At 35.5% G+C, this 26,710-nt stretch overlaps 1 long non-coding RNA gene across 2 annotated transcripts; it reads right to left on the reverse strand.

Annotated features, from left to right (window-relative positions):
* Nucleotides 1-21,500: 21,500 nt before the first annotated feature.
* Nucleotides 21,501-22,491, reverse strand: LOC111896962 (uncharacterized). 2 transcript variants are annotated; one of them, XR_006191436.2, is made up of 3 exons: nucleotides 22,107-22,428; nucleotides 21,782-21,924; nucleotides 21,501-21,672 (listed from the first exon to the last, which is right to left on the reverse strand). It is a non-coding gene; the product is annotated as an uncharacterized LOC111896962 (long non-coding RNA). The 2 variants fall into 2 exon arrangements; XR_002852056.2 differs by having other exon boundaries at nucleotides 21,782-22,491.
* Nucleotides 22,492-26,710: the final 4,219 nt, after the last annotated feature.

Raw genomic sequence — 26,710 nt, forward strand, 5'->3', positions numbered from 1 at the left:
ATAGGGTTTGTAATCCTTTCCTTGATAAATCCGTGATAGTGTTTATAGACGACATTCTGATTTACTCGAAAAGCCAGGAGGAGCATGGCAGGCACTTGCGAGAAGTGTTAGAAGTTTTGAAGAAGGAGAAGCTTTATGCGAAGTTCTCCAAATGTGATTTTTGGATTCGTGAGGTCCAATTCTTGGGTCACGTGGTCAACCAAGAAGGGATAATGGTTGATCCAGCGAAGATCGAAGCTGTGACGAAGTGGGAACAACCGAAAAGTCCCACAGAGATTCGAAGCTTTTTAGGATTAGCCGGATATTACCGAAGGTTTATCCAAGGTTTTTCTTCGATTGCTACTCCATTAACAGCTTTGACCCACAAAGGAGCTACTTATGCTTGGAGTGAGAAGCATAAAGAAGCATTCGAGAAGTTAAAGAAGAAGCTATGCGAGGCACCGATACTTTCTCTACCCGATGGAGTCGAAGACTTCGCTGTTTATAGCGACGCGTCTGGTGTTGGATTGGGTTGTGTTTTGACCCAAAGAGAAAAGGTGATAGCATATGCGTCTCGACAGTTGAAAGAGCATGAAAAGAATTACCCGACTCATGATTTGGAGTTGGCAGCGGTAGTTTTCGCTCTGAAAATATGGAGGCATTACCTCTATGGCACGAAGTGCAAACTTTTCACTGATCATAAGAGTCTCCAATACCTCTTTAATCAGAAAGAATTGAATATGAGGCAACGACGCTGGCTAGAATTACTTAAAGACTACGACTGCGAGATACTTTACCACCCCGGTAAAGCTAATGTTGTTGCTGATGCTCTCAGTCGGAAAGTCAATCTTGAAAGGAAGAGGCCAAGAGCGTTGAGAATTGAAGTTGTCTCAACTATTGTGGAAAGTATAAGGAAAGCTCAAGAGGAGGCTTCTGAGAAAAATGACCGAAAGGAGGAACGTTTGGGTAAAACGTTGGTGTTTGGTACTAACGGTCATGGACTGAAGGTATTCCAAGATCGTATTTGGGTACCTAAGTCAGGAGGAATTAGGGATCTTTTGATGGAAGAAGCTCACAAAACCATGTACTCAATTCATCCGGGTAGCACTAAAATGTATAGGGACCTGAAACCCTACTACTGGTGGCCGACGATGAAGCTTGATGTTGCAAAGTATGTGGCCGAGTGTGTGACTTGTGCGAGAGTCAAGACACAACATCAGAAACCTTACGGGAGTTTAGAACCTCTGCCTGTGCCTATGGGTAAGTGGGAAGACATTGCTACGGATTTTGTCACTAAACTGCCCAGAACAAAGAATGGTCACGACATGATTTGGGTGGTCGTTGATCGATTCACTAAGAGTGCGCATTTTATAGCAGCCAAGGAGAAATGGTCTATGGAAAAACTTGCGAATTCTTACGTAAGGGAAATTGTGAGGCTTCACGGTGTTCCGTTAACAATTGTATCGGATCGTGATAGCCGTTTCACCTCAAGGTTTTGGAAAAGTCTACAAGAGGAAATGGGTACCAAGTTATGTTTAAGCACAGCTTACCATCCGCAGACTGATGGTCAGAGTGAAAGAACAATACAAACACTTGAAGATATGCTGAGAGCATGTACCTTGGAATTCCTAGGTAATTGGGATGAACATTTACCGTTGGTAGAATTTTCCTATAATAATAGTTTTCACTCGAGCATTAAGATGGCACCTTATCAAGCCTTGTATGGACAGAAGTGTCGTACGCCGTCTTGTTGGCTTGAGGCTGGGGAAAAGCAGTTTATGGGACCGGAGTTGGTTCATCAAACTGCTGAAAAGTTGAAAATAATTAGGGAAAGAATGTTAGCAGCTCAGGATCGTCAACAGAGTTATGCTGACAAGAAGCGAAGACCGATGACTTTTGAGGTTGGAGATTCGGTTTTGCTTAAAGTCTCGCCGTGGAAGGGACTTATAAGATTTGGTAAAAGGGGAAAGTTGAGTCCAAGGTTTATTGGACCTTTTAAAGTTCTTCAGAGGGTTGGGAACCAAGCTTACAAGCTCGAATTACCCGAAGAGCTGAATGGAATTCACAACACTTTTCATGTGTGTTATTTGAGGAAGTTCACGGGAGAAGTTCCCGATATAATTCCAATTTCTGAATTGAGAATTGATGAGAACAAAAGGTTGATTGAAGAACCAGAGGCAATTGTTGACCGAAAGACTAAGAAGTTGCGACGCAAAATGGTTGGGTTAGTGCTTGTCCGATGGAAACACACGAATGGGCCGAATCTCACCTGGGAGACGGAGAGTGACATGTTGAGTCGCTATCCGCATTTGTTTGTTGATGTGTGATTCCGGGGACGGAATTATTCTAAGGTGGAGAGAATTGTAACGCCTGTGTTTCCGGGCTTGCCATTTGTAGCAATATAATAGTCTAGGTTAACCTTTGTAACCCGTTGTGAGATAATAATAATGTATTATTTGAGTATTATGTGTTTTGTGCTTAATTGCTTAATTATGTGGTTTGATTAATTAAGAATAAAAATAAGCGTCAAAATTGAAGTGTAAAATAAACTTAATATCTTTGGTTAATGTTGTAGTAATTGAAACGAGGTTTCCGAATATATATAGAACGCCCAAATCTAACTTCGTATGAGGAAGTTATGATTTATCGAAGTTTCGGCTTAGCGGTGTGCAGCCTGTTTTACTCGATTTGAGATCGAGCGGTTGTTAGCCAAAGCAATCTAAACGAGGATCGAAGGTCTCGTTGTTGGTATTGAAACGATAAAAAGTTAGGCGAGAACGGACGTCAAACGAAGAAGTTATGAATTTATAACGAAAGTTTCTGTCCCGGCCTATTAAAAATAATTAATAAAAATAAAGTCAAAATTTGCCGACGGAGTCTAAACGAAAGTTGTAGAGCGTGGTCTCACCTTCGCGTGGATATAAAGAACGTCGAAAACGGAGTTCGTGTGAAGAAGTTATGAATTTCCGAAGTTTATTAATCATTTTGTATTTATTTTTTTTATTCAAAATTCGGAAGCATTATCCGAAGGAGTCACCGATCTGATCCGAGGTACGCCCCGCGTACTCGAGTACGCCCCGCGTACTCCGAGGGATGTCGACACTCGCACTCGAGCACTTCGGATACGTAAGCAATGACGTTTTGGGCAGTACGCCCCGCGTACTCCGAGGCTCCAGCCTCCTATAAATAGGATGCGAGGGTTCCGGGTATTTTTGCCAATTCCCTCTCGTTTTCGTGTCGAAGCTCTGTGCAAAAACCCCCGAAGCTACCCCGAAGTCCCGGTATCATACTCTAGCCCCGAGGCAAGTCCCGAGATCCCGAAGATCCCGAAAAGTGCGGTTCCCGAGTCGAAGCTCTGCCCGCGAGAAGTTCGATTTTCGAGGAGATCTTCCAGATCTGCTGTGGATTACTACTTCTATAAGCCGTAGTGCTGTCCGATCATCTTCTGATCAAGTGAGTGTATACTAACTTTCTTAAACACAATAATAATACGAGTTTGGTTCGAGTGTATTAATTATATTGTTGTTTATAAGTGTGAGTGTGTAGTTATTTTCTTCTAATACAATAATACGAAGTATTTTATATAAAAATACGTGCTATGTGTATATATTTGGTTGTGTTATGTGTGAATGTGTATTCACTCTCTTCTATCTTATAGATCTGCTTATTTCTTTATGAGATATGTGTTATGTGTGTGTGTGCCTCATCTGTTATGTGATATATGTGTTGATTAAAGCATGCTATACAGGTTTTCTTTAAACTATGTATACAAATGTATATTTTTATCTACTAATATGTTGGGTAGAACATGGGTAGACAGTTGGTGTGTAATAAACAGATGAGAGGCCTCGTTGTTGTTTGATTGAGTCATCTAGCGGAGTTTAGATGACGACCACTGGCTATTCTAGACAGTCTTGTGGAAACATTAGCAGGTTCGCCACCTGTAGGTGTTAATGAACTTGGGTGTTCATTCGCTGTACTCCATCCCCCTCATGGTTGCCTTATTTGACTTATATTGCTGAGGTACCCCCGAAGCATGTGTTGTCGCCCCGATGAAATATTCTTAGACTAGGTCCCTTATGTTAGTTGTTTTAGGGACATTAAAGTGAGAATAACGGGAATGGGTAATTGGGTTATTGTTGGTTGGTGAAAATTAAATATGATATTTATTGTGGGTTGAAAACCCTATATGCTCACCAGGCTCCCAAGCCTGACCCACTCAGTTTTAAATTGTATTACAGGTAGTGGCGGAAGGGCATGAGATGGATGAACCATCAAGTTGTTTTGTTTACAAGTCTGCATATGTTTATATTTGTTATATCACTTGTAATGTATTCGTTTATGCTTATTGGTCTGTATCGGAACATGACACCCCGAGTTTTGATTATAATGAAAATACATTTCTTTTATGAAATGCTTCGGTAAACAATGTTTTATCATGTTTTGTTTTTGGGAACAAATTCCGCAACTCTTTCAAATCAAAAGGATTTACTCTGAAAATATTTAAAAGCATAAATGAAAATCGGTCTTTTCTGGCCGAGATTTTGGGGATGTCACAGATATCAGGACATCTGAGCCTGCTCCGAAGCGAACTCAGGGCAAAACATCGCCCTCTCAATAAACATCCTGGTGATCTCAGTCACCGACTCCAAATCCTGCTTCAGCTCAAGGAACTCCCGAGCCAATCTCTCCTTTTCATCCTGCGGAACATAGTGAGTACTGAACATCTCTCTAAATTGATCTCATGAAACCGCAGCCCACTGCGCATCGGAAAAAGACCCCGTAGTCAATCTCCACCAATCCTTCGCTCCGAGCCTCCACAGGTTCGGAGCACACCTCACCCTCCGATCAGCAGGGCATAAACTCGTGGAGAAACACCCCTCCACGTCTGATAACCATCTCCTAGCAACAATCGGGTCCTGAACTCCATCGAATGTGGGAGGCTTCATATAATAGAAGTCCCGATACTGGAAACCCCGACTAGCTCCTCTCTTTGCCGTTGCTTCAGCCGCTGTAACTGCCGCGGCAGCCGTCTCTGCGAGAGCCGCATATCGCTCATCAAAATACTCAATCATGGCGGTCCTGATCGACCCAAACAATTCCGGCAACTCAGCCCGTAGCAATGCAGCAACCTCATCACGCAGGATCTTGCGAACCTTCGCGCCCAACTCGTTCGTGCTTGTCTGATCGATAACCTCAGACGGTACTGATCCACCCGGAACTCGCTCTCCAGCTCCCGATCCTGATCCGGATCCACTATCATCATGCCTCGAAATCTCCATACCGAAAACACCATACCAAATCCCAGACACTTCTTACAATCTTGGGATCCAACTCTCGCAACCCTACCCTAGAGATCATGGTTTCCCTGATACGCGTACGGGTCCTGTGCTTTCAGTAGTACGGGCCTATACTACCTTCCACACCTACCCATATTTGTATGAAGTACTACCACAATACCCTAGAGAACATGCATAACAACTATCAACCCTCACCACTAGAGGAACACTGAGAACATCCCATAAGGGACCCTAGGCTACATGCATCACATATCAGGCAACATTATCATGAATTCCTGAAGATCCCTAGCCTAACTCTAGCATGCTGTGCTATCAAGCTCAAATAAACAATTATCATGTATGGTATCTTGGGGTTACTTACTGGCTCCGGCTGATCGTACCTCCGCGTCCTCCTTTTACCAAATTTGAAAACCATTTTAAATTTCTCATTTTAATTTCTCTTTTTAAAATCCTCCTCGATTTGAGACTGGAGTCACACGAATGTTTCCCCAATTCACTCAAACCAAGGCTTTGATACCAACTTGTAACATCCAAAATTTCAAAACAATTAAAACTTTTCAAAATCACCCATTTTATTAACATTGTTACAAAGAGGTTTTCAATACATTATTAAACATAGTAATTTCCCAGGTTCATATCATAAAACACCAACGCGAGGAACGGTACGATCACGCCTTTGCCTTGCCACAGACTCTTGAGAACCTGAAACATAAAACCACAACTGTAAGCCCGAAAGCTTAGTGAGATACCCCCAGAATACCAACCGCATATACGCCTTTCCAGGCCCTGACCTTCCGGTCCATGTGTCTCAGGGGACTTCCGTCCCTGCTGGGTAAACCTTCCGGTCCTACCCACGCCGACCTTCCGGTCCATCACACAACATATTGCCTTCCGGCCCATAACATATCGCCTTCCGGCCCATAACATATTGCCTTCCGGCCCACAGGCATAAAATGCATATATAACATAACAAATAATCATATCACAGTTCATAAACAACAATCGATCAACAAATCACATATCATAGCATTACTCTAACAAAATACCGGTCTAGCCGGTCACTAGCATAACATTACCCTATGAATCAGTCAACATACTAAATGCATACATACGCCCTTCCAGACCATGACCTTCCGGTCCACATAGCAATGCCTTCCGGCCCATAACATGTAATGACAACTATCCGGATTTCCATCCGATAAAAGGGTCGGCCTTGGTGCCATAAACCCTAACGATATAGTGAGGATAACTCACCTCGAAACTGCCGACTGAACAGATAGCTCAAGCTGCTCCGATCACTGATACGATCTCCACCTCTGGACAGTCACCAATGCACTGAACTCAAACAATAACAACAATTACCAAAATACCCCTGGAACCACTGGTCAACCCTTGGTCAAAGACAAGGTCAAAGTCAACCCCTGACTGACCCTACTCGCCGAGTCAACCCTATGACTCGCCGAGTCCCCATACTCAGAACTTCGCTTAACCCGCGACCTAACTCGCCGAGTCACCCCAAGACTCGCCGAGTTCCACGACTCTGAGTCCACTCGCCCTTAACTCACCGATTCCTTAAGACACCCTTTCTACACGTCGAGTATCCCCTTTTTACTCGACGAGTTCCTCCTGGAAGAATCGTGGGGCCACCTCGACTCAACTCGCCGAGTCTGAAGAACAACTCGACGAGTCCCAGTTAATCTTCAAGCTACTCGCCTAGTCTGTTCATCGACTCGGCGAGTCCATGCCATGCAACCGCTCAACTGCATCCTGGGACAATTATGGTTCCGAAATACACAAGCATGGAACCTTCTGGACCTCTAAAGGTCCTAATACAGGGTTATATCCGTTTGATTAACAAAGTAATAATCCATCTAATCACCAAATGGGTTCCATAAACCCTAGATCCATGCACACATCAATATAACAGAAATGATCCGAATTATTACCTGAATAACACACTCTCTGTGTCCCCAAACCTCAGAACTCGAATCCCTTGCAGTTCCTTTAGCCAGAACTCTTCCCTCCTTGCACCACAATTTCTTCAAGTCACCAATGGCCTTCAATCTTGCTCTAGATGCCCACAGCCGCTTAGGGTTCTTCTCAATCGACTAAAAGACGAACAATGACGGCATATAATGCGTTATATACGACCCAAACTTGAACGGTTAGGGTTTTCGCTAAACAGCGTAGACTCGCCGAGTCCATATCGAACTCGTCGAGTCCAGTCGCGAACCCGCGACCAGGTCTGCGCTCCTACTCGGCGAGTCTAGGCTCCAACTCGCCGAGTCCCCTCTTAAATCACCCCCAAAAACATAATTAAATCAATATTTGAAATTCCGGGCTGTTACAACATTTATGCTGATACTCTCTTTCAAAATAACTTTTATTATCAGGGAACCAGTAGATAGGTACACCTATGCAACTTTTGAGAAGACGAAGTGGATTCCAGACTCGTCAATATTTTGATTATACATTTTTAGTGTCACTTAAACTCCACCAACAAACACACATGTATTTAACTATTCTATTAATGAAATGGATGTTGTTGCTTGTTTTACTATTATGCTTTGTTATGATACTGCACATGACGTCTTCTACCCCCGAATGTTTCCGCCAATTCGGTTTGGGGGTGTGACAAATTGGTATAACTCTGTAGAAAGAGACTCAAAGCTTCTCTTCAAGGGTGTTTACTAAATCTACAAAGAAAAATAAATTTCAGCAAGAAACACATAAATATAACTCCAGGATTTACAAAAGACGTACATGCCCTGCACTACTCATCCTCATCATTGGTAACATAACATTGTATAGATTTTGAACTTGTTAAAGTTTTCACCTGAAGTATCATTTGCTGAATTTTCAACAGCCAGATGTGACGATGAGAATGTTGATGATGTCATCACACTGCATTGTATAGATTTTCAGCTTTCTTTTTCAAAAATTTACCATTTGACCCTTTAGGTGTATACAATTTATTGGTGAATTTATTGGGACAAAAAAACAACAAATTCTCCAAATTCTGTTCCATAAGAACCCCTGATGACTGAACCTGACATTTTCAAAAAACAATAATCTCATTATTCCAAATAAACATTAATAATAAATAAATAAATGGGATAATGACTTAAAAGGGTAACTTATTTCTCGATTTGTAGAAAGTTAGTCACGGAGTCTTTTTTGTTCATATTTTCCCATTGAACTTGTTGAACCGTTTAAAAATATCCTTATGACCTGCTATAGAAGGTATAGCTGGTTTCCGACATATCTGGCAACTTCGGCGATGCTCCGTTCATCTTCTCCGGCGAAACATTATTTTTCCGGCTACAAGTGAAAACTCATTTTCTCCCTTTAAATCATTGTTCATCTGCATCTTTTTTTGTAAGTATTTCTTCAAATATCATTTTGAATAAGATAAATACAAAACCCCAGATTAGATAAACACAAGAACCCCATATTAGTTGTTTCTTCAAACTCAAGAACACCAGGTCAGATAAGCACACACATGATCTTCAAAACAAACATAAAACCATACCTATTGTTTGTTGGATAAAGTGTCTAAGTCCATAACTTATTTGGTATATACTTGACCCGACCCGACATGGTCCATTTTGGGTTGCACTTCACCCAAACGATATATGGATAATATTATGAGAATTATATACTTATGGTTTATTAATATATTATAAGTTATACTATATTAATATGAAGTCATGTTATTTAATTAGTTTTTAGTCTTAAATTAATTATAAATTAATTTAGTGATTAAAAGGAAGACTAATTAAATCATGGGCTATTATATTTATATAGTGTGGGCTAACACTCATTTGGAAATGGGCTAAGCTTATATGGAAGTCCATGGATGATCCATGGAGATTTTAACCCATGGATCCTTGGAAAGGAAAAGACATGGGTTATTAGGGTTTTACCCTAATCATGCACACTATATAAACAATCTTATGTTGCATGAAATTGCACTCTAGTGTGTGAAAAAGGGCGTGGCTGATTTCTTGAAGCAAATTATACACTTTCATAAGTTTTCCAAGTTTGTGGTGATTTGTGATTCCACTTGAGGCATTCACATTATTGGTGCTAGGCTCTCAAACTCCAAGCAATCAATCACTATCAAAAGGTATGTCATTCTTCTAGTGTTTTATGATTCTAGTTCTTCATGTCATGCTAGTTAGGATGTAAACCTTGGAAATTATTTTTTGCATGTATATTAGAGAAAACATAGATCCAAGTTTTATTAGGGTTGCATGCACACTTAGGAGTGTTAGAATGCTCAAACCCCTACAGTGGTATCAGAGTCTAGGCTTGTTTTCTTAAATACTTGATGCAAATTGCTGAAAAATGTCGAAAATCTACATTCTGCACAGTTGACTCGCCGAGTCCTTCATGGAACTCGCTGAGTCCATGCATACATTCAACCAACTCGCCGAGTCAGTTCATGCACTCGATGAGTTGGCAGGCCTGAGTGCAGATTTTCGAGTTTTTGTGCTGGAATTGGTGTAGAATCATTACCTTAAACTGTTTTGAACTTATAAAACCTGTTTTTGATGTGGTAATGATGATGGTGGACCAACTTCAAAATTATAATCAAAGTTTCAAGTTTATATATGCTTATATGATTCTTGAAAGTTGTGGATTATGAATGTTCATGAACTTATGAGTTTTGATTGATCATAGGAACTGTTTGCAAATTGTTTGATAGAATAATTCTTGATCTTTATGACATTGAATGGACTCTATAACTTGTCCTCAAGTTATGGAATTCCAAAAGTTTTTCTTTTAAATGTTTTTTTTAAGAAGTCATAAGTTACACTTTTAAAGAGTTTTTTCTAATAAATGTTTTGATGGACTCCATAACTTATCCTCAAGTTATGGATTTCCAAGAGACTCTTCATTAAAAAGTTTTAAACACTTAATTAAAACTCATAAGTTATGAATATCCAAAAGTTTTTGAATTGTTCAAAACTTGCCCTCAAGTTTTGGAATTTGTAAAGTCTCACACAAACTTTAATTCCATACCCTAGAAGTTTTAAAAGTTAAAATTCAACCCTTATACTATTATAAGATTAATGGTTAATATTTATATATATGTATAAGATTAAGTCGTTTTACCGTTAGTAGGCCTCATTCACGAAGTCGGTCTATAACGGGGGTATAAGGTTGTTGCCTATAAAATGGCAGCTTAATGGGTGTCCACTCTCACCCACCGCTTCGTTGATCGATGGAGGGTCGTTAGCCAAACGGGTATGACAATGACTTCAATTCTCATTAAAAGTATAATGATTATTATAAAGTAACTAAATATTTTTTAATTCCCAATCTTAGTTACTTTAGGAAAAATGTGAACATGGTGCTAATCCATGAATTCACACTTTGTACCTTACCAAGTCGTTAGTGGAGCGTGTGTGGTTAACTGGCACACTAACTTGGACTAGTAAAGATCACAAAGGGTGAGTTAATGTTTATCATAGATCGATGGAGCGCGTGTGGTTAACCGACACATTGATTATGTGATAATATTAAGGGTACCAAGTGAATTTGCATGGTTATTCACACCTTGTTTTGTGATACTCGGCATCCCAGTCGCAAACCTTGAGAGGGAACAATCGAGATTGAAACATGCCATTGAAAAGTTCAATGAATCTCAAAAGATCTAGGAGTTTCAAATCCAATTAAAAACTAATAAATTATTTCGTTTTTCATGGTGGAAATTGGTGAATCGTCATTCGCCTACCTTCAAATATTTTATAGCTTGGATTACGACATCCCTCTTCCAAGTTATAAAATATTGTGTTGGGTCCTAGCCTTAATATTTCATATTGGGTGTTAGATTAAGGATTTTTGAATCAACTAACTTGCTTATCTCCCATTATAGATGTCTGGTTCAGACAACTATGATCTTCCTAAATCTCTTGGAACAAGCTTTCATCTTGAAGATGATGTCCCTCAACATCGAGCTTCACTTCCTCCACCTCCTCCATTTATTCTTCCTGGCCCACAAGCTCGAAGACTTGAAAAGTTCAAGATCACTCAAGCCCTACTGGCAATGAAACATAAAGATGGAAACCCCGTGTGTACTCATGTCTTAGAAATGAAGTCACACATTGACAGGTTGAGAATGTTAGGTGTCGATATCTCAAGGAAGTTGACTGGGTTCTTCAGACACTTCCGGAGTCATATAGTGAGTTCATTAAGGACTACTATGTGACAGATCACAACATGACTCTTATTGATCTTTCTTATTTTCTCATTGCTGCTGAATCAGAAATGTTTTGGCGCACTAGAAAAGTAAATATTGGTGAAAGATCAAATTCTCAAACTTCCATGGACATGGATAATGGTAACATTGGAAGTCCAGAAAAGCTTTCTCTTCCTAATGGAAAGGGATCGGCCATACTCAACTCGGTTGACCAAATGGTAAAGAGAAAGGCTAAGTCTGAGATAGTCTCATGTGCCATTACCAAAGGGTCCATATGTTTCATTGCCAAAGGGAGGGACACTGATTGCGAAGCTGCCATATTTACCTGAAAGATCATAAGATTGATCAAGTCAAGAAGTTTGACTCTACTTTAGTTAAAGTCCACTGTCTAACTCTATTAAGTTCCTATTTGGAGATTCTTATTACATAATGTGAGTGGGTCACATGTTGATGTTTTTAAGAATCAAAGAAAAGATAGGAAGCTTAAAGGAAGTACATGCTGATTCTGATTGCGAAGATGAGTTTCGATCGCATGGTTCGGTGATCAGAATTTTGAGCTGTTGCTTAAGAGTTATGATATATTACTTAGGAATAGATAACAACAAGGTTTTCATATGGATTGTAAGGATAAGTTTTTCCGCAAAGTTTTTAAAATAATAAAAAAAGGTTTTAATTTTATTTATTTTAAAAATATCCTCACAATGGCATTTGTGAAAAATTGTTGCTTATATGTTTCCAGTAATAGCAATATTGGAAAGTGGATTTGATTCTTTCGTTTGTGGTAGTGTCAGAATTTACCAAATGAGGAAAGGTTCTGATCACCCAAGTTTCAAATGGACCGAAACTTGGAATCATACAAGTTGTATTGTATGACGGATGAGAATTTTCATCTTTGGAAAATTAAGACTAATTCCTTATGTGAACAAGGATAGGACTAAAGGGATCGGGTACACTGGGTGTGTGTTGGTCAAGGTCCACCACAAAGATCGATTCGTCATGATTTACTAAAAGTTTAAGTATAATTCTGTAATATTGAAAATGTTTTAATGTATGGCAGAACGGATGAGAAGAATCAAATTTGGCAGAGAGATAAAAGTTTTTCAAATCTGAAAAGACGGGAGAGTACTTTAGTATCATGTTTTATGATCATCTTAATGATTTTGAAACCGTATCACAATTTGATCCTCTAAGGACATCTTAGTGTATTCTTATGGCTGAGAAGAGGAGTCATGAATTGTTGGAATGGTTAAAATCAAGAAGATGAATCATACTTCGTTCCAAAACAATTCTTAGAGTAATACTCCAAGATTATAACCTTGAGAGACATAAAGTAAGGTTTAAAACACTTATCAAATATAGTGTATAATGTTTTCTACTCCTATACATTTGAAATTGGTAAGTTGTGATGTCTTGGATAAGACAAAGACCAACTAAGACCAATTGTGTGAAGTGTTTATCTTGATAAGAATCCGCACTATCCCTTGAATATTTGTTTTGTCAATGAATGGTCCTTGACTAGGGAAACTTATATGTCAAGAGGATAGTGGGAGTCTTAAAGATCCTGAAAGGATTTCGAGATTTAATCAAGAGTAAAACCTGAGTATTATCACTAGCACACGACTTAAGGTTTGCAACCTATTAAGTTGACATAATTCTTGTTTCTGTGTCTGTTCCTATTAAGTTGACTATGCCTATGAGTTCTGTTAGTTCTAAATTGTGAGCATAACAGCTTGGAAGCATTGGTGGGCCTTGTGCTACTAGGTGACAAGAAATTAAGATTTAACAAGTTCCATCCATGTAAGGCTGAATTTGTCACTAACCTTGTCTTGTGATTATGGTTTTGACAAATTCACATGGATATGAACTCATACACCACAAAATCTAAGTGTCATAAGGTTTGTCTCCGATTCATGAGAATGATGGTGGGGAAACACTTTCACTAAGTAGATTTTAAGTAGATAGCAATTATGTTATTTGCATTTTTAAAAGTCGTTAGTGGAGCGTGTGTGGTTAACCGGCACATTAACATGGACTTGTGAGAAATGAAAAAGGTCTAAACAATTGAGACTATGATTACGGCATCCCTTTTCATAGTTCTTGAAATTGCTTAGACACACATGTGAGCTATCTACGGAAGGGTGTATGAATCTAAATTTTAGAAGTCCAACCGATTTCTGAATACATGTCAAAGCTAGTGGGAGCATAAGTGTTATGCTAATAATCATCATGTTAGTGGGAGCATGATAATTATGATTATTATTATTGCAAGCTAGCAATGTTAATTATAGAAAAACAAAAGTTTCAATTCGTGAAGTTGCAGGGGTTGAAAAATTGTTTTGCTATAATTAAGGGAAAGGAAATTATACTTCAATTCAATTCTAAAATCTTAGATTGAGATTTTAATCATCTTTAGTCAAGGATATATATATATATATATATATATATATATATATATATATATATATATATATATATGTATTTTATGTTGGAATGGTTCAACTTAAAGAAATTATATATATATATATATATATATATATATATATATATATATATATATATATATATATATATTACGTTATCAAAATACGATTATGACTACGACATCCTTCTTCATAGTTATATTTTGAAAACATGGCAAATAAAAAATTTTGTAGCAACAAATTGGTCTAGTATCATGTCTTTATGTGAGACATCATGAATCGTGTCCCATATGCTTCAGATATATGATCGATTGCATGTGCTATAATATTCATCCTTTCTAAATTTTCCAAATGCTCAGGGCATTGAGAAGGGAAAATTCTAGAATTAGATATGACTAAAGTGATTAAGTAATTGTCGAGGACAATCTGAGGTTCGCCAAAGATTGGTTGCTCGGGGACAGTTGGAAGTAGGATATAAATTGTTAGAAAGGACCATATTGACATATTCTTAAAGGAGGTAACTCTTGTTCAGAAATGATAGTCAAAATGGGACTATGGAAATGTCTCCATAGGTGGAAGTTATTCAATCTGTGTAAAGATTAGGAAAACCTTAATGCAAGAAGGATGTTCAAAGCAATATACTTTGAATATGAGACTTTGTTTCCATAGAGTTGATCTCCTTTGGAATACTATGTAATGACTATTGCCAAGTTTTGTGACTTTGTGCATAATCATTACAAGAGGAACATTGCATAAAAGTTTAAAATCTAAAAGTTTTTTGGTAAATGGTAGGAATTAGGAATTCTTACATTTACAATAAGGATTTGGGATTGTGAAATGAGCATCATTTGGAGTATGGCATAACTATTGTTTAGAAAAACAAAGTGTACATGCTAGGAGCATGGGACAACTGTTGTTTTTATTCAAGTATTTAGTTGATTATTTGAAACATTATACAATGAATAATGTGTAATCAATATGGTGATAAATAAAAGGTGGTTTTATTTATATTCAAAAGGGTTCTGAGACCATATTGGATTTAATTATTATTATGTTTCACTTTGCATGTTTTGACTTCTAGAATAGCTTAGTTATTCTTTCTGAATGACTAAGTTATTTAAACAATCCACAGTCGTTCATATGTTGGAAGTAGGTATGAATTAAGACTGTCATGAATCGAGTTTGTAGATGGCTAAATGTGTTTAGTCATAGCAATGGTTGCTACAACATTCATGAGTGCTTATAAGTTATGAGTATTGGAATTAACCCACGCTCACTTGTATCACTTCATGAAATTTATCTCGAGTGATCGTGAGACGGTAATATCATATAAGTCTTCAAACCTAGAGATATGAGTTGTTGCCTATGAGTTGTTTGTGCATTGATTGCACGAAAACGCATCAGTAACTTGATGTTATAAAACGTGCCTTTGTGTATAATTCAACAAGTAGTAGAACAAGCATACGAGTCGAAGTTTATCTGTTCCTTCTAGAAATATAAGCGATATCTGGGCCCCTCGATGATTTTGTTTTGACCTATGTACCGGGCCCGGTCAGAACTAAGTTGATGTGTTCAATTAAGTTCTTTGTCAAACAAATCGGAAATCGGGAAACAAACTGCTGGACAATAAGTACGACGTTCTTCCATGTATTTGTCCGGCTGATATCATGAGAACAGAGGATTATATGATCAATTATCTAAAATGGCGCTTCATAGTTCAACATAGTTTTCGAGAGCTACGATTGCTGGTTGGTTCCTGAAGTATTATAGGCAAATACAGTTATTAGACTTATCCAAGTGGGAGACTGTTGGATAATGTGTCTAAGTCCATAACTTATTTGGTATATACTTGACTCGACCCGAAATGGTCCATTTGGGTTGCACTTCACCTAAACGATTTATGGATAATATTATGAGAATTTTATACTTATGGTTTATTAATATATTATAAGTTATAATATATTAATATGAAGTCATGTTATTTAATTAGTTTTTAGTCGTAAATTAATTATAAATTAATTTAGTGATTAAAAGGAAGACTAATTAAATCACGGGCTATTATATTTATATAGTGTGGGCTAACACTCATTTGGAAATGGGCTAAGCTTATATGGAAGTCCATGGATGATCCATGTGATGGGTTTTAGCCATAAGAACATCCTATGTGCTCATACAAACCCTAATGCTTGGATCTAGGTTTCTCTATTGTACATGCAATTCATCCAAGACTATATACCCTAGATATAACATATGATAATCAATATAACATATAAATAAGGGTTTAGATCATACCTTGATTGTTATGTAGCAATAACAATCTCAAATCCTTCTTGTATTGGCTTTCGAAAGCTTAGAGTCATGAATGTCAATCCTCTAGTGGTTAAAAACACCAAGAGCAAGAGGATGAAGAGGAGAAGAGAAGGATGCTGCCCAAAACGTGTGGAAACCCTAGAAGGAAGCTTGGCCACGTTTTTGGGGTATATGAGTTCTTTAAATAGTGAGGCTATTAGGGCTATCTAACAAGGAAACCCTAATTTGGATGCTTAAGCCTTAAGCAACCCATGGGCTCCTTCCTTAAAGGCCTTGGGACGATTTCTAATGGGTTTCCCCATAGAATTCGTCCACTCCTTTAATATGGAGTCCATTAGCTCAATATTCAACTATCATACAATTGACAGTTCTAGTCCCTTAAGTTTAATTAATGTCTTTTAGTCACAAACTTAATTCTTATTAATTATTGACTAATATTAATTAAACAATATGATTTCACCTTTAATATATTATTCTCATAATATATTAATAAATCATAATTAATCCTATCTCTCCATAATTCATCCTATCAAGTTGCTTTGGTGAAGGCAACCCAAAAGGACCATGCACCATCGGGTCAAGTACATAACAAAATAGTTATGGACTTAGACACTAATCCAACACCATGGAGCTTTTAACCCATGGATCCTTGGAAAGGAAAAGACATGGGTTATTAGGGTTTTACCCTAATCATGCACACTATATAAACAAGCTTATGTTGCATGAAATTGCACTCTAGTGTGTGAAAAAGGGTGTGTCCGATTTCTTGAAGCAAAGTATACACTTTCATAAGTTTTCCAAGTTTGTGGTGATTTTTGATTCCACTTGAGGCATTCACATTATTGGTGCTAGGCTCTCAAACTCCAAGCAATCAATCACTATCAAAAGGTATGTCATTCTTCTAGTGTTTTATAATTCTAGTTCTTCATGTCATGCTAGTTAGGATGTAAACCTTGGAAATTATTATTTGCATGTATATTAGAGAAAACATAGATCCAAGGTTTATTATGGTTGCATGCACACTTAGGAGTGTTAGAATGCTCAAAACCCTACATTGTTCTGTGTGTGTTTTCCAGAAACACGAAGACTAAAAATCGAACTCAAGAACAACCTTAAGTCAAGTTGGGGTTTTAAAACCCAAAAATTGATTTCCAAGAACAAAGAAGAAATAAATTTGGTGTGTTTTGAGTTCCTTGAAGACAAACACACTCAATCGAGCTTGAAGGTATGACGAGTTCTTGAACACACTCAAACCCAGAAATCGATTTTCAAGATCTGTGTTCAAAACCCATCATGAAAACCCTCAAGTTCGTGTTTAAACAGATCGAAGGTATGTGTATGTGTGTTCATCTTGTGTATGTGTATTCATCTTCATCTATGTTAGAATTTAAAAACTACTAAATCAATTTCCACATCTGAACGTGAACTCGAAATCTAGGGTTTCAAGTGGGTTTTAAAAAAAATCAATTTCTTAAAAATAACTTTCCCGAAGGTCTGAGTTTGTGAGCATAATTTGGAAAGAATTCGACTTTCAGGTGGGTTCTTCATATATAAACTCGAAATCTACGCTTTTTCTGGTGAGTTTGTTCATAGTGTTCTTCAAATCTTTGTTTGGTTCATTAAGGTTTGTTTATAGTGTTCTTGAGAGCTTCTTAAGATTTAAGTTGGTGTGTGTGTTTGTGACATCCCCATTTTCACAGCCAGAAAAGACCGATATTGTTTATGCTTTATAAAAATAAGAGTACCTTTTTAATAAAAATGTTGCAGAATTTGTACCCAGTAAAACATGATAAATACGATATCAAAGCATTTCCGAAGAAATGTATTTTTATTCATTTAAAACGTTGGGATGTCATCGTCAATACAGAAACATAAGCATAAACAGAACTTACATTCATCATCACAAGTGATTTATATATCCTTAATCTCTCAATGTAATGCGACTTCATATCAACACCTGTGATGTAAATAAACTGAGTGGGTCAGGTTGGGAAACCTGGTGAGTACATAGGGTTTTCAACCCACAATAATATAATTATTATGTTTAAACATCAAACAATCAACCCAATTACCCATCCTCATTATCTTCCTTACTCTTAAGGGTCTACCCTAAGAGTTATCTATCCTGCATTCGTTCATTTTGAAGTCCCTTGCTTCCAGGGTTTATAAGACAGACACTAATTCCATAGCTGCTAAAGTTCATTCATCAGGTACTAAATCCGTAGCTACCAGTGTAGATACTAAGTCCATAGCTACCAACGTTTATCTAACAGGCACTAAGTCCATAGCTGCCAGGTACTAAGTCCATAGCTACCATCACCTAACAGGTACTAAGTCCATAGCCACCCACGTTTAGCTAATAGGTACTAAGTCCATAGCTACCAGTGTTTGTCCAATAGGCACTAAGTCCATAGTTGCCGATGTTATTTATTAGGTACTAAGTCTATAGTTGCCAATGTTTACTCACATCATCTTTTATCTCTCATTATTCATCTACCCATGTCATACCCAACAAATTTGTAAATATAAAATACATATACAATTTAAATCATTTAAAACATGTATAAAATCATTCATCCAACTTAGATAACAAGTATACAGACAATATGCACACATATCACGTAATTTATATAAAATACTTCATATCTATGTGTAAGATGAAAGTAACTATGCACTCACTTGAGAAGGTGGTGACTCGGTACTCGGACAACGCTTCGTTTACTTTAAAATAACTCCCTTCGACGAAACCTAGTATTATTACCACTAGATTTTAGTCTAATATTTACCGTGACTAATTATTAGTTTTATTATTATTATTTTTATATAAGCGTTTAAACAATACTTTCCAACCACTATGTACAGACAGGGTCAGACATAAAACACTGGAGGGCAGGACCATTTTGGCATATAACACTTCTGAAATCCAACAACCCTATGCGGCCCTATAAACCAGATTCCCCGTACCGCGAGTAGTTAAAAAGATATTATAACGACACTTATATAAGTCATAATAATAACTCAAATATTTATTATAAGTTCATAATAACAATACTAATTTTAAATATAAGCTATATTAAAATAGGGTAAACATAACTTACTTACAAGGGGGTTTTAGCTAGGAGTCGGGCTCTGCAGGGGCAGAACTTTATCGCTGAATCTTTCTAAAAAAGATTCGTGCAGCGCTTCAGCGCTCACCTTACTATACTAAAACTACAGAAAGAGAAGTCGAATCACGAGGGACCGAAATGTTCGGGGTATAAGAAGAGAAAGACTCTTGAATCAAGATATAAGAAATATGAGAGCCCAAGACTCTTATTTATAGTAATTGGATTTACAAAAACTACCCTTCATAATTACTTAATGACCTTATAGTTATATAAACGACTAAATACCACTTCATAATACTATTTTAAATAGATTTAACGATATGTGTACTAAAATAATGTCGAAATTACTCAACACTAGTCTTATAATGACCGCATCGTCGATATCTTTCTAATGATATATATATATATATATATATATATATATATATATATATATATATATATATATATATATATATATATATATATATATATATATATATATATATATATATAATTTATACTTTATTTTAATATGTAAATATGCTATTATAATTTATAACTCGTTCATACGAACTCCGTTTTTGATGTTCTTTATATCCACACGTAGGTATCTACGAGTACTACAACTTTCATTTAGACCCCGTCGGCTAATTCTCATTCTATCTCAGATTTGCAAAACTGTATCGAATTCGCTGTGCTCGAAGAGTAGGGACTAAGTTTCGTCCATATATTTAACATACGAGCTTTATTCTCGACATTATTTATATCCCCACATTGGTAAAAACAAGATCTAAAACATTCATTTAGACTCCGTTGGCTAATTCTCGACCGATCTCAAATTTAACAGTAGAAGGAGATTAGACTTTTAAATGACCGCGAAGAATTCGTAACTCCTTCATATGGACTCCGTTTTCGTCTGTCTTTTTATCGTTGAGTTCCTATTAATGAGATATTCAACTCTCATTTAGGTCGCGTAGGCCGAAAACATCTCGAACTAAAATTCGAGTTTCGAGCCATGCACAACTATGCCAAATCTTAGAAAATTCATAACTTCGTCATACGAAGTCAGATTTGGGCATTCTTTTTATGGACGATCTCTGTTTAACGTATACTACAACTTTTGTTTAGATCACTAAGGCTAAAATTTCCTATATCAAAAATTCACTATTTACGTCTCTCAGCGTCGTGCCGATTTTGCCGTAAAACTTCGACGAGCCATAACTTCTTCGTTAAAACTCAGATTTCGGCGTTCTTTATACGTACGGAACCCTTGTAACATATACTACAACTTGGTTAAAATTAATCCTTCTAAATAATCTTCCATCAAAAATTCATTTTTGATGCTCATCGTCTCTAAATTGACTAGCCCGGATCTACGGGCATTACAATGTTAGATCAGAAATTGCAACCCCTATTTTCACAAATTAAAAATCATTACATCGATTTTGTGTTTTTTTAGATCTATCATGGATGGACTTGTTTTACAAATCTGTATATGTATTAGATAAACATGAATCCAAAATTTAACGTGTGTGATTTTAGAAAAAAAGAAATGGGTTTTTACTTTTAGCCGAAAAAATAATGTTTCACCGGAGAAGATGAACAGAGCATCGCCGGAGTTGTCAAAGACGCCGGAAATCGGCTATACCTCTGATAGCAGGTTATAAGGATACTTTTTGAACAGTTCAACGAGTTCAATGGGAAAATATGGTAAAAAAAAAACTCAATGACTAAATGTTTACAAATCGAGCAATAAGTTACCCATTTAAGTCATTATCCCTAAATAAATAATCCAACTATAAATACTCACTTTCAAAATGTCTCATCGACACCTTCATTTTCCCTACCTTCTGGATTCAAATTCTCTCAAATTCTCTTTATCTTCAACGAATTCTCCCAAATCTTCTTCCTTCTTTTCATCAAAAACAACTTCTAACGAACAAGAAATCTCTATCTAAATTACAAAAAGACCCCTCTCCACTTTTTTTCCACATCTTTTATCATACAAACGCGAACACAAATCTCGGTTTTGTTTCTTCACAATATACGGTGTGCCTATAAAAGTCTTGGCGGCACTTTTTAGCACCGCCTCCGGACTGGCGGTTCATGGTGATTCCCATTGAGAGAATTTGTCTTCTTCAGCTCACCAATCACTCAATAAAGTCTTAACAACATAAAGATGCACACATAAAAGTTCAGAAATCATGAGTTCATCTTATTCTTTTAACTTTAATCAATCATACCAACAAAAAATTATGAGGATAATAAGCGTGTATTTTGACATAACCTAAGCTCTTCTAAAGCCTGTGGAATTGCACCAAAAACACCCCCCAAGTATACCGATTCTTTGCTTTCTTTGTCAAGACCTGAAAATTAAACACACTACGAACCCTAAGCCAAGTATGCGTAACCAATTTCTTGAACAAATCAATAGAAAGAGAAAACAGTGCAGAGATGAAGAGTGAAAAGAATTACGCCAACACTTTCTAATATGTTGACGATGTCGTAAATTCGCTGCCTCTGAACACCTGTGGGGTTTTCCAAGATTGATAGTCGATGTTGATTCATCATCATCTATTCTTCTTGATACCTACGATCCAAAACAACACAACGAAACCCTAGACAGAGAGATGAAAGAGGTCACAAAAATCCAAAACATAACCCCCCATTAGACGGAGCATCAACTCCAAATTCACAGATAGAAAGAATACAGGGGTGATCTACTGGAGCGCGTAATCTCATCTAAAGAAATGGGATGCAGGAGAAAGTGAGTATATGTTTTAAAGCTTCGTGTACATACCAGATTTCTTTCGCTCCTTTGGTTCCTAAAATTCATGTATGGAGTTTGTGGCTGTGGTTGTGGCTGATGGCTGTTATAGAGTCCGAAGGAAGGTTACGACAGGAAAAATACCTGGAGCAAGGAGAAAACGGGTCAGTCTAGAACGGTGGTGAAGAAGAATCGGAAATCGGCGGAGACAAAGAGTAATGACTCAATGGTGTGGTGGTTGTGTTAGAAGTGTCGTTCAGAAATGGAGGGATCTAGAAAAAATTTCTTGGGAAGCGCAGGAACCGAGGCAGAACCGGTGGGGGAGGCGTAGGAATGACATGTATCACTGGCCATCCTTATCCTTAAACAACCCTTAATGTTGGACTAAATTGACAATATTATAAACTTTAGTGCCAAAAATCTGAACCACTAAAAAACTATGAAAACTTATGGACCATTTCTGCCAAACAATTGGTCAGTTCACTATTCATCTTGGTGCACAACGTTAAAATATATATATATATATATATATATATATATATATATATATATATATATATATATATATATATATATATATATATATATATATATATATAGGGTTAGATTCATTTGAGACGGCCTAATTTTGTGAGACTGTGAGACGTATTTTTTTATTTTTTAAAAATTTTTTTTTAAAATTTTTTTAGTTAATTCAAGTTCCGAAAATAATATTTAAAAAAAGAATTTTTTGATTTTTCCATTTATTTTGCATTTTAAAATTATTTTTAGAATATGTACAGTGCAATATTCTATTTAGAATATTTCACGTATTTTTCAAAAAAAATAGAATTTTTTTTATTTTTTTAAATTTTTTTTAGTTAATTCAAGTTTCGAAAATAATATTTAAAAAAAGAATTTTTAGATTTTTCCATTTATTTTGCATTTTAAAATTATTTTTTAGAATATGTCAGTGTAATATTATATTTAGAATATTTCACGTATTTTTCAAAAAAAAAATGGAATTTTATTTATTTTAGTTAATTCAAGTTCCGAAAATAATATTTAAAAAAGAATTTTTGGATTTTTTCATTTATTTTGCATTTTAAAATTATTTTTAGATTTGGTTTCACGGTTTCAAAAAATTAGAATGGTCTCAAATGAACCTGAACATATATATATATATATATATATATATATATATATATATATATATATATATATATATATATATATATATATATATATATATATATATATATATATATATAACATCACGTGATTAATAATAATACATCAACAATTCAACACCCCCCTCAAGACATACACGACTAGAGTTTTTTTTTAAGGATTTATTCAATAGGTAACCTATGCGAAGTTAAAAATATTCTAAAAGTTTTTTCATTTGATAACCTTCACATATTTTGTAAATTTGCAAGATCAATAGACAAAGAAATTTTCATTTACCTTATAGATTAATTAATATAGGTAGAATTTGGATCCATGAATAACCAGTGTGAAAATGGTTTTTTTTTTATTTTTTTTTTTTTTTTGGTTTTTGGTTTTTTTAGTATGGTTTCACAGTTGGCGTCAGGTTTTGACTCAAAGGTTAAGGAAAAAAAATGGAACTGGGTGTGGGATTCGAACTTACACCTCTTTACAATCATACTAACACATTAACTATCCGACCGGGCATGCAACATCAACTATACTTTTTATAATAGTATTTAAGGAAAATACAAAAGGAAATGTGGGTGGGACTTGAACAAGTATCTCTCATACCATCCATATTTAAATGCTTCATTATAGTTATTAAATAATTCAGTTTTGGTTTCTTTGTTACTAGTATTATTATTTCTATCAGTGGCGAATCCAATATTCAAACTCACGGGTGTCTAATTTGATAGATATCACAAAATAAAAAAGTCGAAATATTTTGGTTAACGAGCCAAGTTCTTAATAATACTAGCTAATGTCTTGTAATTGTTCACGAGTTTTTATATTTTACAAACAATATATAAATATATGGTCGCTACTTGGTAATACTACGTAACATAATAAAACACAATAAAAAACAAATACGATAACAGGAAAAGAAGTAACCATTTTATATAATTTATATGTAAACAAAATATTAGTATGTTTTTATATTATGTAAAATCTATGATCTAACTAACTAAACATCCCTTTCGTATCGGTCATGAAATTTGTGCATAATAATAATGTTATTTATGAGATACAAACTAAAAAAATATGATATACCGTTTTTCAAATTGTATACCCATTTTTTGTTTCAACTATCAAAATTAGGTTCCATTTTGTTAGTAGTTTAAGATTATGTTAAATTTCACCCCTATACTATGACTGTGATTAAAGTCGAATTTTTACATATTCTACCCACCTACAATACAATACAGCCGCTTTGAAACCATGTGCTCGCTGGTGACACAAGGGTTCTATTTTTCTTCTTTATGCAAATTATAGTTCAATACTTTATCTCAACAAAGTAAACACTATTCTACTTATCTCAAAAAAACAAAGAACAACCGAGTAAAGATTAATTTTAACGGTTATCTCAAAGAACAAAAGAGACAGAGAAGGAGACAAGTCAGTAGAGGGTTGAGGGACAGAACCACCAAGTAACAGAGGGCATATGAGAGAGGCAGCAGGCGGCCGAGGCTGGAGACTCACTTAGGACGGAAGAAGCCGAAGATTGGGAGGATGGCAGCTGCGATATCAAGGTCCAAAGACCAAAAACATGTAAATTTTGTTTAATTTTAGGGTTTTCTTTTCATTTTCTATTATACTTATTTACCCAACTTCCATATTTTTTTACTTATTTTTATAAACTTAATAGATCAAAATGGAAAATATATTGTTATGATAAAAGATAACTTTATTTTTGTTAACCAACATTCTATTTATCTGGTTTCTTTTCTTTAACTTTTGGGATCAATAAAATTTGTAAAATCCTTTTTTTGTCGTCTCAACTCTCAAGTGTTGGAGCGGCCTACCGGTGTCCATCTAAAATTTTCAAGGGTGTCCTAAAAATCATTATCTAATCTATAAAAAGAATTTAAACACAAGGGGTGTCCATGGAAACAGGTGAGGATAAGGTAGATTCGCCCCTGATTTCCATATCGTTTTTGAGTATTGAACTTTTTTTTTTGAGGATCATTATTACTACTGTTATTATTATTAAATAATAATAATAATGATTTATAAAGTTGTGTGCAATTTCAGGATCTGTTATTTTATTATGTCCTCAACTATAGCTACTAATATCATTTATAAACTTGTGTGCACCTTCTGGATCCGTTACACATATAAACACATTATTATTGTATTGGTTTTGTTTTCTTTATTATATCCTCCACTATATATATAGGCGTATGTATGTTGAATTGATGATGGCGATAGCAAATGACACAACATGAGGTATGTATTTATGTGTATCAAAAGTTACAAATATTAACAGGCTTTACAATGTTAAGCCAACGAGTATTTTACAAAAAAAATGTCTTTGAAGTGGAAAAAACGACGTTCGGTGCCCAAAAATTCAAAAATAAGAAAAATCCGTAGGCATATGAAAATTACAACTATAATATGATGTTGATTCAAGTTTGTTATATATATATATATATATATATATATATATATATATATATATATATATATATATATATATATATATATTTTCTCTATAAACAAGTGACTTGACTTGTAAAAATTAAGAAGCACTTTTTTAATACATTTATAACAAGAACTAAACTAAAAATAACTCGTTTGAATATGGTTTACCATCCACTCGTCTAGTTTCGTTTAGGTAAATAACATGGGGAATATGACTTATTAAAATAACATGGGGAATATGACTTATTAAGGTAATTGATTTTTCGGTTTATTTACATTTGGCTAACTATTTTTTTTTTTTACAGATCTCGGTAACAAATTTGTTAAGAGTGTTCACATATGCCCATTATGACTTGCTGTAGTAGGTTACATCCGGCTACATCAAGTCATAATAGTCATAACACTTTCAACAAATTGTTACCTACATGTGTACAAAAAAAAATAGTTACCCAAATATGAACAAAACGAAAAGTAAGAGTAAATTACACGAATAGTTCCTGTGGTTTGGGGGAATTTGTGTGTTTGGTCCCAAACTTATTATTATTATTATTATTTTACCTCAGATGGTCTCTACTGTTTATTTTTGTTGCATGCTTAATCACTGTCTTACCTAAAAAGACTATTGTGCCATTATTAATTTATTTTTTTGATTAATTTTCTTATTTATGTATTTATTATATATATATATATATATATATATATATATATATATATATATATATAAATTAATAGACCCTACATTTCTGCATATCCTCTCCATAAACCTGGAACTATATTTAAGAAATTTAATCCGGGTTGATCTGTTGGATTAGTGTCTAAGTCCATAACTATTTTGGTATGTACTTGACCCGATTATGAGCATGGTCCTTTTGGGTTGCCTTCACCATAACAATATGTAGGATGAATTAAGGAGAGAGGGGTTTAAATATGATTTATTAATATATTATGAGAATAATATATTAAAAGGAGAAATCATATTGTTTAATTAATATTAGTCAATAATTAATTATGAATTAATTTTGTGG

The sequence above is a fragment of the Lactuca sativa genome, chromosome 1, assembly GCF_002870075.4.
Source record: "Lactuca sativa cultivar Salinas chromosome 1, Lsat_Salinas_v11, whole genome shotgun sequence".
In the NCBI taxonomy this organism is placed as follows: Eukaryota; Viridiplantae; Streptophyta; class Magnoliopsida; order Asterales; family Asteraceae; genus Lactuca; species Lactuca sativa.